Genomic DNA, 8,037 nt, shown 5'->3' on the forward strand with positions numbered 1-8,037 from the left:
ATGCGAACCGAGAACTACCGGAAGTACAAGCTGGGTTTCGAAGAGGCAGAGGAACTAGAGATCAAATCGCCAACATTCGCTGCATCATGGAGAAAGCAAGAGAATTCCAGAAAAACGTCTATTTCTGCTTCATGGACTACGCTAAAGCCTTAGATTGTGTGGATCACAACAAACTGTGGCAAATTCTTAAAGTGATAGGACTACCAGACCACCTTACCTGTCTCCTGAGAAACCTGTACGAGGGTCAAGAAGCAACAGTCAGAACCAGACATGGAACAACCGAGTGGTTCAAAATTGGGAAAGGAGTACGACAAGGCTGCATATTGTCACCCTGCTTATTTAACTTATATGCAGAGTACATCATGAGAAATGCCGGGTTGGATGAATCACAGGTCGGAATTAAGATTGCTGGGAGAATTATCAACAACCTCCGATATGCAGACGATACCACCCTAATGGCAGAAAGCGAAGAGGATCTAAAGAGCCTCTTGTTGAGGGTGAAAGAGGAGAGTGCAAAAGCTGGTTTGAAACTCAACATTACAAAAACTAAGATCATGGCATCTGGCCCCATCACTTCCTGGCATATAGAAGGGAAAGAAATGGAAGCAGTGACAGATTTTACTTTCTTGGGCTCCAAGATCACCACAGACGGTGACTGTAGCCATGAAATTAAAAGACGCTTGCTCCTTGGGAGGAAAGCTATGGCCAACCTAGACAGCATAGTAAGAAGCAGAGACATCACCTTACCGACAAAGGTCCGTCTAATCAAAGCTATGGTTTTCCCAGTAGTAAAGTATGACTGTGAGAGCTGGACTATAAGGAAGGCTGAGCGCCGAAGAATTGATGCTTTCGAACTGTGGTGCTGGAGAAGACTCTTACGAGTCCCCTGGACTGCAAGGAGGTCAGATCAGTCCATCCTAAAGGAAATCAACCCTGAGTGCTCATTGGAAGGACAGATACTGAAGCTGAAGCTCAAATATTTTGGCCACCTAATGCAAAGAGAAAACTCTCTGGAAAAGACCCTGATGCTGGGAAAGACTGAAGGCAAAAGGAGAAGGGGACGGCAGAGGATGAGATGGCTAGATAGCATCACCGATGCAATGAATATGAACTTGAGCACACTCCGGGAGAGAGCACAGGACAGAAAGGCCTGGCGTGCTATGGTCCATGGGGACACGAAGAGTCTGGCATGACTGAACGACTGAACAACAACAGAGAAATGCTCGCTCAACTGCTACAGGCCTTTTGAAAGAAGCAGGTTTCACATCCTCTCTCAAAGGCTGCAAGAACTGTATCACTTCAGATTTCATTAGGGAAGTTCTTTGTCCATCTTGGATCATGGGGGAACATTGAGCAGGGCCTGCCCACCGTGTTTATGTTATATAACAGCTGAGTTAATATGGGGAGAACTGGTATCTGAGATATATCTATCCCTGGTCAGGGAGGGATTAGAGATTAAGAACTGGCATTGTGAACTGGGTCCAGAAGCTTATTAGCAGCCAGTGCAATGGCTACAATATAGGATGAATATGTTCCTATATTCCTGCATCTGACAGGAGGCAGTCAGTGGCATTATGGATTAACTGAAGTTTCCAATATCATCAAAGACAGCCCAACATAAAGTACATTACTGTAAACAGTTCTGGAGATTACAAAAGTATAAAACATAGCAAAATCTCTCTTCCTCAGCAAGGGGTGTAGCCTCCTTAGGCAGATAAAGGTGATAAAAGGTGTGCCTGACCATCACTAACACTGGCCTATCATGGAAAAAATGGGCACTCATATGCCCCCAACCTGATTAGACAGCAACGTTACCACTCCATCTTCCTGTCTAAACCACTCCCTCCAGAGCATTGGGATTACTTACCAGCTTCTTATCTAGATTCAGGTTTAGCCTTGTTATCCTTGTCTTCTCATCCACAACCTCCAAGCATAGGTTTAAAACTGAGACAGATACTCCTGGTTGCTTAGTTTAAAAAATTGTATTCTGGGTGTAAAAGTATCAATGAAGCCCAACTCTAAAGTCAGATGGTGTCTCATTTTGGGTTTTTTTAAAAGCCCTTTGACTGTTAACTAAAGTTGGATGCTAAGCCTTTGAAGTGAGGCTAATACTCACTGCATGACTCTGCAGACTGTCATTTATTAATACGATGTATTTTAGATTTTTCAAACAACCTTGTTATGTCACATTGTCTGCTGTCACAGCAACATTACATATGGTTACACTCCAGCTGTATGGTAATAAAAGAGCTGATCAATATGAAATCGCAAGAGCTCATTAAAATTAACTTTCATATATTTATATGAAAATTGATTATATATACTGCAGTAGGTTTATCACTTTGTTGGCTAACAAACCTGCTAGCATGATCATTTCATGCATTATAATTATTGAAGGAAAAATGAGAGCAGTTTTGTCTCTAAAAATGTTAAAATGCTATTTTTATCCTGCAAGATGGAAATTTTACTGCACTCCTGCATTCAGTTATGCATGCTCAGGTGCATTGACTTCAGTGGGGCTGAGCATATCTAAGCAATAATATTAATTCTACGTTGAATGCCATGGATTACTTCGTCATAATTGTCAGTTGTAGAATGCAGAAATGCTGACTAAAAACTGAAATCTGCAGGCACTTTCTGAAGTTTTGTGTTATAATGATGACTAATTCTGATATAAGCAAAAATACCCATCTATATCATACTTTTTTCTTGGGAAAAATATCTTATTCTGGTACTGCAAGACCCTTACCTTGGAACTGTTGATTTTATTACAGAATATAAAATATTGCGGTACTTAAACTTAAACTGCTTTCAGCAGAAAGATAATTCAGAAAACTAATATTCTTAAGCTTCCACCTTTTAATCTTTTTGCTTGTCCACATGGGACAGTAGTATCTCATATCTCTTCCTCATTTTTCCTTGATTTTGTGTTGGTTTCACATTCCCTGTAAAAAATGGAAATGATTAGTGATTGCCATAAAAGTCATGTTTATAAACTGTAGCCTGGATAAAGTGATCCTGTTGTGTGAGTGGAAAGCACTTTACTCAGGCAGGGGAATGTTGTGGATTCTCCACTGCTGCCATTTGCAACTACCGCTTCCCCCTCAAACCAATCTGATGGGTTGTCCAGTCCTCTTGGGGAGGGGTCAGACAGTAGGGAAAAACGTTGACCTCCCCGGATGGCTTTCTTCCCTCTTGCTTCATTGCCCTTGGCTCAGGTGTATACCAAGGAGCTGTCTGAGTTCCTCTCAGAGGGAGAAGGTGCTTGGTCATAATTGTATCAATTGTTCTAGTCATCTTTGCATTCTACAAGTTAATATCTCCTGCATTTAAGTGAACGTTCCCTTGATACATAATTTATAATGCATTAAATTATTTCTCTCTAGATCATCTCAAAATACATCAGTGCATGGATTATTAGACACTATAGGTTGCTATATTTCTACAGTGAAACACCTTACTATGGAGGGGAGTGGTGGTCATCCCATTCCTCCACCATGCGAAGCTCAGTGCTGGTCCATGAACCAGACCAAAAGCAGGGCACAGACTGTAAAGTAAATGAAGAGTAGAGAAGCAATCTTGTAATGTCTCCTTTCTCCAGAACCACAATTGTCAAACCATTTACATGAAAACAGGCTTATTACAGTCTAAAATTGCAATCCTATCCCTATTTACTCAGAAGTAAGTCCATTGAGCTCAGTGGGACTTTTGAGTAAGCATGCATAGTGCCAAGATGCAGGTCATAAGCTTTCCCCAAACGTGTGACCTCCAGATGGTTTTGGACTACACTCCCATCAGTTCCAGCCCACATGGCCAATGGTCAGGTATGTTTGGGGTTGTAGTCAAACATATCTGGAGGGCATCAGTTTGGAAAAGGTTGCTATAGGATGGGCATCTGTGACAATGGTAAGTAATACATTTGCAACTTCCACAGTTTTCTTTTAGAAAAAAAATTACTGAAATTACTTCTAACATCTACAAAGAAAATTGCAGTTCCACATTAATTTGTCTTAATGTGTAGTGTAACAAGCAGTGCTACAGATAGTTCAAGACCATAGTCATCGTTCAGTCGTGTCCGACTCTTCGTGACCCCCTGGACCATAGCACGCCAGGCCTTCCTGTCCTCCGCTCTCTCCCGGAGCGTGCTCAAGTTCATATTCATTGCATCGGTGATGCTGTCTAGCCATCTCATCCTCTGCCGTCCCCTTCTCCTTTTGCCTTCAGTCTTTCCCAGCATCAGGGTCTTTTCCAGTGAGTTTTCTCTTCGCATTAGGTGGCCAAAATATTTGAGCTTCAGCTTCAGTATCTGTCCTTCCAATGAGCACTCAGGGTTGATTTCCTTTAGGATTGACTGATTTGACCTCCTTGCAGTCCAGGGGACTCATAAGAGTCTTCTCCAGCACCACAGTTCGAAAGCATCAATTCTTCGGCGCTCAGCCTTCCTTATAGTCCAGCTCTCACAGCCATACATTACTACTGGGAAAACCATAGCTTTGATTAGACGGACCTTTGTCGGCAAGGTGATGTCTCTGCTTTTTACTATGCTGTCTAGGTTTGCCATAGCTTTCCTCCCAAGGAGCAAGCGTCTTTTAATTTCATGGCTACAGTCACCGTCTGTGGTGATCTTGGAGCCCAAGAAAGTAAAATCTGTCACTGCTTCCATTTCTTCCCCTTCTATATGCCAGGAAGTGATGGGGCCAGATGCCATGATCTTAGTTTTTGTAATGTTGAGTTTCAAACCAGCTTTTGCACTCTCCACTTTCATCCTCAACAAGAGGCTCTTGAGATCCTCTTCGCTTTCTGCCATTAGGGTGGTATCGTCTGCATATCGGAGGTTGTTGATAATTCTCCCAGCAATCTTAATTCCGACCTGTGATTCATCCAACCCGGCATTTCTCATGATGTACTCTGCATATAAGTTAAATAAGCAGGGTGACAATATGCAGCCTTGTCGTACTCCTTTCCCAATTTTGAACCACTCGGTTGTTCCATGTCTGGTTCTTACTGTGGCTTCTTGACCCTCGTACAGATTTTTCAGGAGACAGGTAAGGTGGTCTGGTAGTCCCATCAGTTTAAGAATTTGCCACAGTTTGTTGTGATCCACACAATCAAAGGCTTTAGTGTAGTCAATGAAGCAGAAATAGACGTTTTTCTGGAATTCTCTTGCTTTCTCCATGATCCAGCGAATGTTGGCGATTTGATCTCTAGTTCCTCTGCCTCTTCGAAACCCAGCTTGTACTTCCGGTAGTTCTCGGTTCGCATACTGCTGAAGCCTAGCTTGTAGGATTTTGAGCATCACCTTAGTATCAAACGTCAATTTCAGTCCAAGTGTGTCTATGGTCCACTATAGAGTATAACGTTTGGACCTGATGGTCATGCTTGAGATGTATTAAGAAAGGCTTACAGTATAAACAGATTACAGCTGATTTTAAATGAATGCTCACTATAAAAATAGATTGGTCTTGACCTCATTAATCACAATTTCACCACAGCTACTTGAAGCAGGCAGCAAATGCTAACTCCTACTGACTTAAAAAAATGATTTATTTTAAAAGGCTAGGCACTGTTCTTATAGGAAAGACTAGTTTCATCAGTCTGATATATGTGGGGGGGGGAGGGCAACCTGGTACATTTCTGATCTGAAGCTCACTACACTTCAGACATACTTTCCACTGCCATGTTTTTTCAGTATCTACCACACAAGGTTAACTTCGTCCCCACATGCACACATACTAGATGTATATCTGTTCCCTATTTTCAAAACTCAAACTTAATTGTTTCTGCTGTTGGTTCACATTTTGCCCCTTCTTAAATCAATTAACTATCCCTTACTGCAGCCTTCCGCAACCTGATGCCTTTCAGATGTTTTGGACTCCAACTTCTATCAGCCATAGTTAGCATGGCAAATGGTCAGGAATGCTGGGAGTTGTAGTCCAAAATATCTGAAGGGCCCCAGGTTGGAAAAGGCCGTTTTACTGTGTTGCATAGAAACTCCCGAGACAATTGGACTAGTGCACATGGCAAGAGGCTTGCAAACATTACAGTTCTATGTGAAGCATTGCCCCATGAAAGTGGTTTTCACCAGCCTCCACATAGGGACTGTAATATATGAAGGAGTCCTGAAAAAGCTCTTAAGAATTGTCATGATGGATTTGACCAAACTTCCATAGAATCCAAAATTCTATTTGTTGGAGGGGAAAAGTCCTAAGGAGAAGGAGAAACAGACATTGAGGGTGCAATCCTATGCCTGTTTAGACAGAAAAAAGTCCTACAACTCCCAAAATGCCTCAGCCAACATGGCTGGCTGGGGGATTCTGGGAGTTGTAGGACATATTTTTGTCTAAACAGGCATAGGATTGCACTCTTAGACAATGCATGACCTGGCTGTGGGCTGCTAAGGTTTGGAGGTGCCGAGATAATGATAAGCCAGACCCAGGTTTGCTTAAAGGAGCCTTTATTGAGTACTTGCAGCACACAGGCGTACCCAATGGTTGGATCAGACAGCTTCTCTGAACCTAGAGCTATGGAGTAAAATGGGTTTTATACCATACATGTCAGCAGTGAGGCAGCATGACAGCAGCAAGCGTTAATTAGCGTTCATCTGCAACTTTCCCAGCATAGATTAACAGTACTTGTTCAGAAGGAAAACAATCAGAACTTTCCCAGCACAGACACCTGTAACTCCACATAAACATAGCCTCACTTCTCAGGCACATCCTAGGCCCTGATAAGATACTAGCCTTCGTTAGCATGGAATATGCTGAGGCCTCGCTATCGACCTTTGACTCATCTCACATACTCAGAGGCCCACTAGCAAGGAAATTGCACCAATAATGAACCTAACCAAAGCATTATGGATCTCTAGGCCCCTCTAAAACTACAGGTGACTTGGTTACACTTCTGGGGCCATTACAGACCACCACATGTTGATTCAGCCAAATCAATTATGGGGAAAGCACCATGGCTTGGAGAGATTCCCAGTACCCCCCAACAGTTACACAATGGGAGTAATGTGGCTGGTAAAGTATAACTTAAAGGAGTATACCTTACATACCCAACCAATGGTAAGCCAACGTAAAGGCCCCCCAAAAAGAAAAAAGGGGGATATAGAAGGACAAATGGTTCTTAATGTGGGTCACTATCAAGAGAAACATACAATCTGCACTGTAATCATAAGTATATGTCTTACCCATTTCAGCAGGCACTTTTTAGGTAACTCTGCTCAGGTTTTGAAAGAAAAGATTTGATGCCATTTGTGCTACTAGTAAAGAGATGGGAGTACCAGACCACCTTACCTGTCACCTGAGAAACCTGTATGAAGGTCAAGAAGCAACAGTAAGAACCGGACATGGAACAACCAATTGGTTCCAAATTGGGAAAGGAGTACGTCAAGGCTGCATATTGTCGCCCTGCTTATTTAACTTATATGCAGAGTACATCATGAGAAATGCCGGGTTGGATGAATCACAGGTCGGAATTAAGATTGATGGGAGAATTATCAACAACCTCAGATACGCAGACAATACCACCCTAACGGCAGAAAGCGAAGAGGATCTAAAGAGCCTCTTGTTGAGGGTGAAAGAGGAGAGTGCAAAAGCTGGTTTGAAACTCAACATTAAAAAAACGAAGATCATGGCATCTGGCCCCATCACTTCCTGGCATATAGAAGGGGAAGAAATGGAAGCAGTGACAGATTTTATTTTCTTGGGCTCCAAGATCACCGCAGACGGTGACTGTAGCCATGAAATTAAAAGACGCTTGCTCCTTGGGAGGAAAGCTATGGCAAACCTAGACAGCATAGTAAGAAGCAGAGACATCACCTTGCCGACAAAGGTTTGTACAATCAAAGCTATGGTTTTCCCAGTAGCAACGTATGGCTGTGAGAGCTGGACTAGAAGGAAGGCTGAGCACCGAAGAATCGATGCTTTCGAACTGTGGTGCTGGAGAAGACTCTTACGAGTCCCCTGGACTGCAAGGAGGTCAAATCAGTCAATCCTAAAGGAAATCAACCCGGAGTGCTCATTGGAAGGACAGATA

This window comes from Heloderma suspectum, chromosome 2 (genome assembly GCF_057233095.1).
Source record: "Heloderma suspectum isolate Gila_16-S chromosome 2, 16-S_ref, whole genome shotgun sequence".
In the NCBI taxonomy this organism is placed as follows: domain Eukaryota; kingdom Metazoa; phylum Chordata; class Lepidosauria; order Squamata; family Helodermatidae; genus Heloderma; species Heloderma suspectum.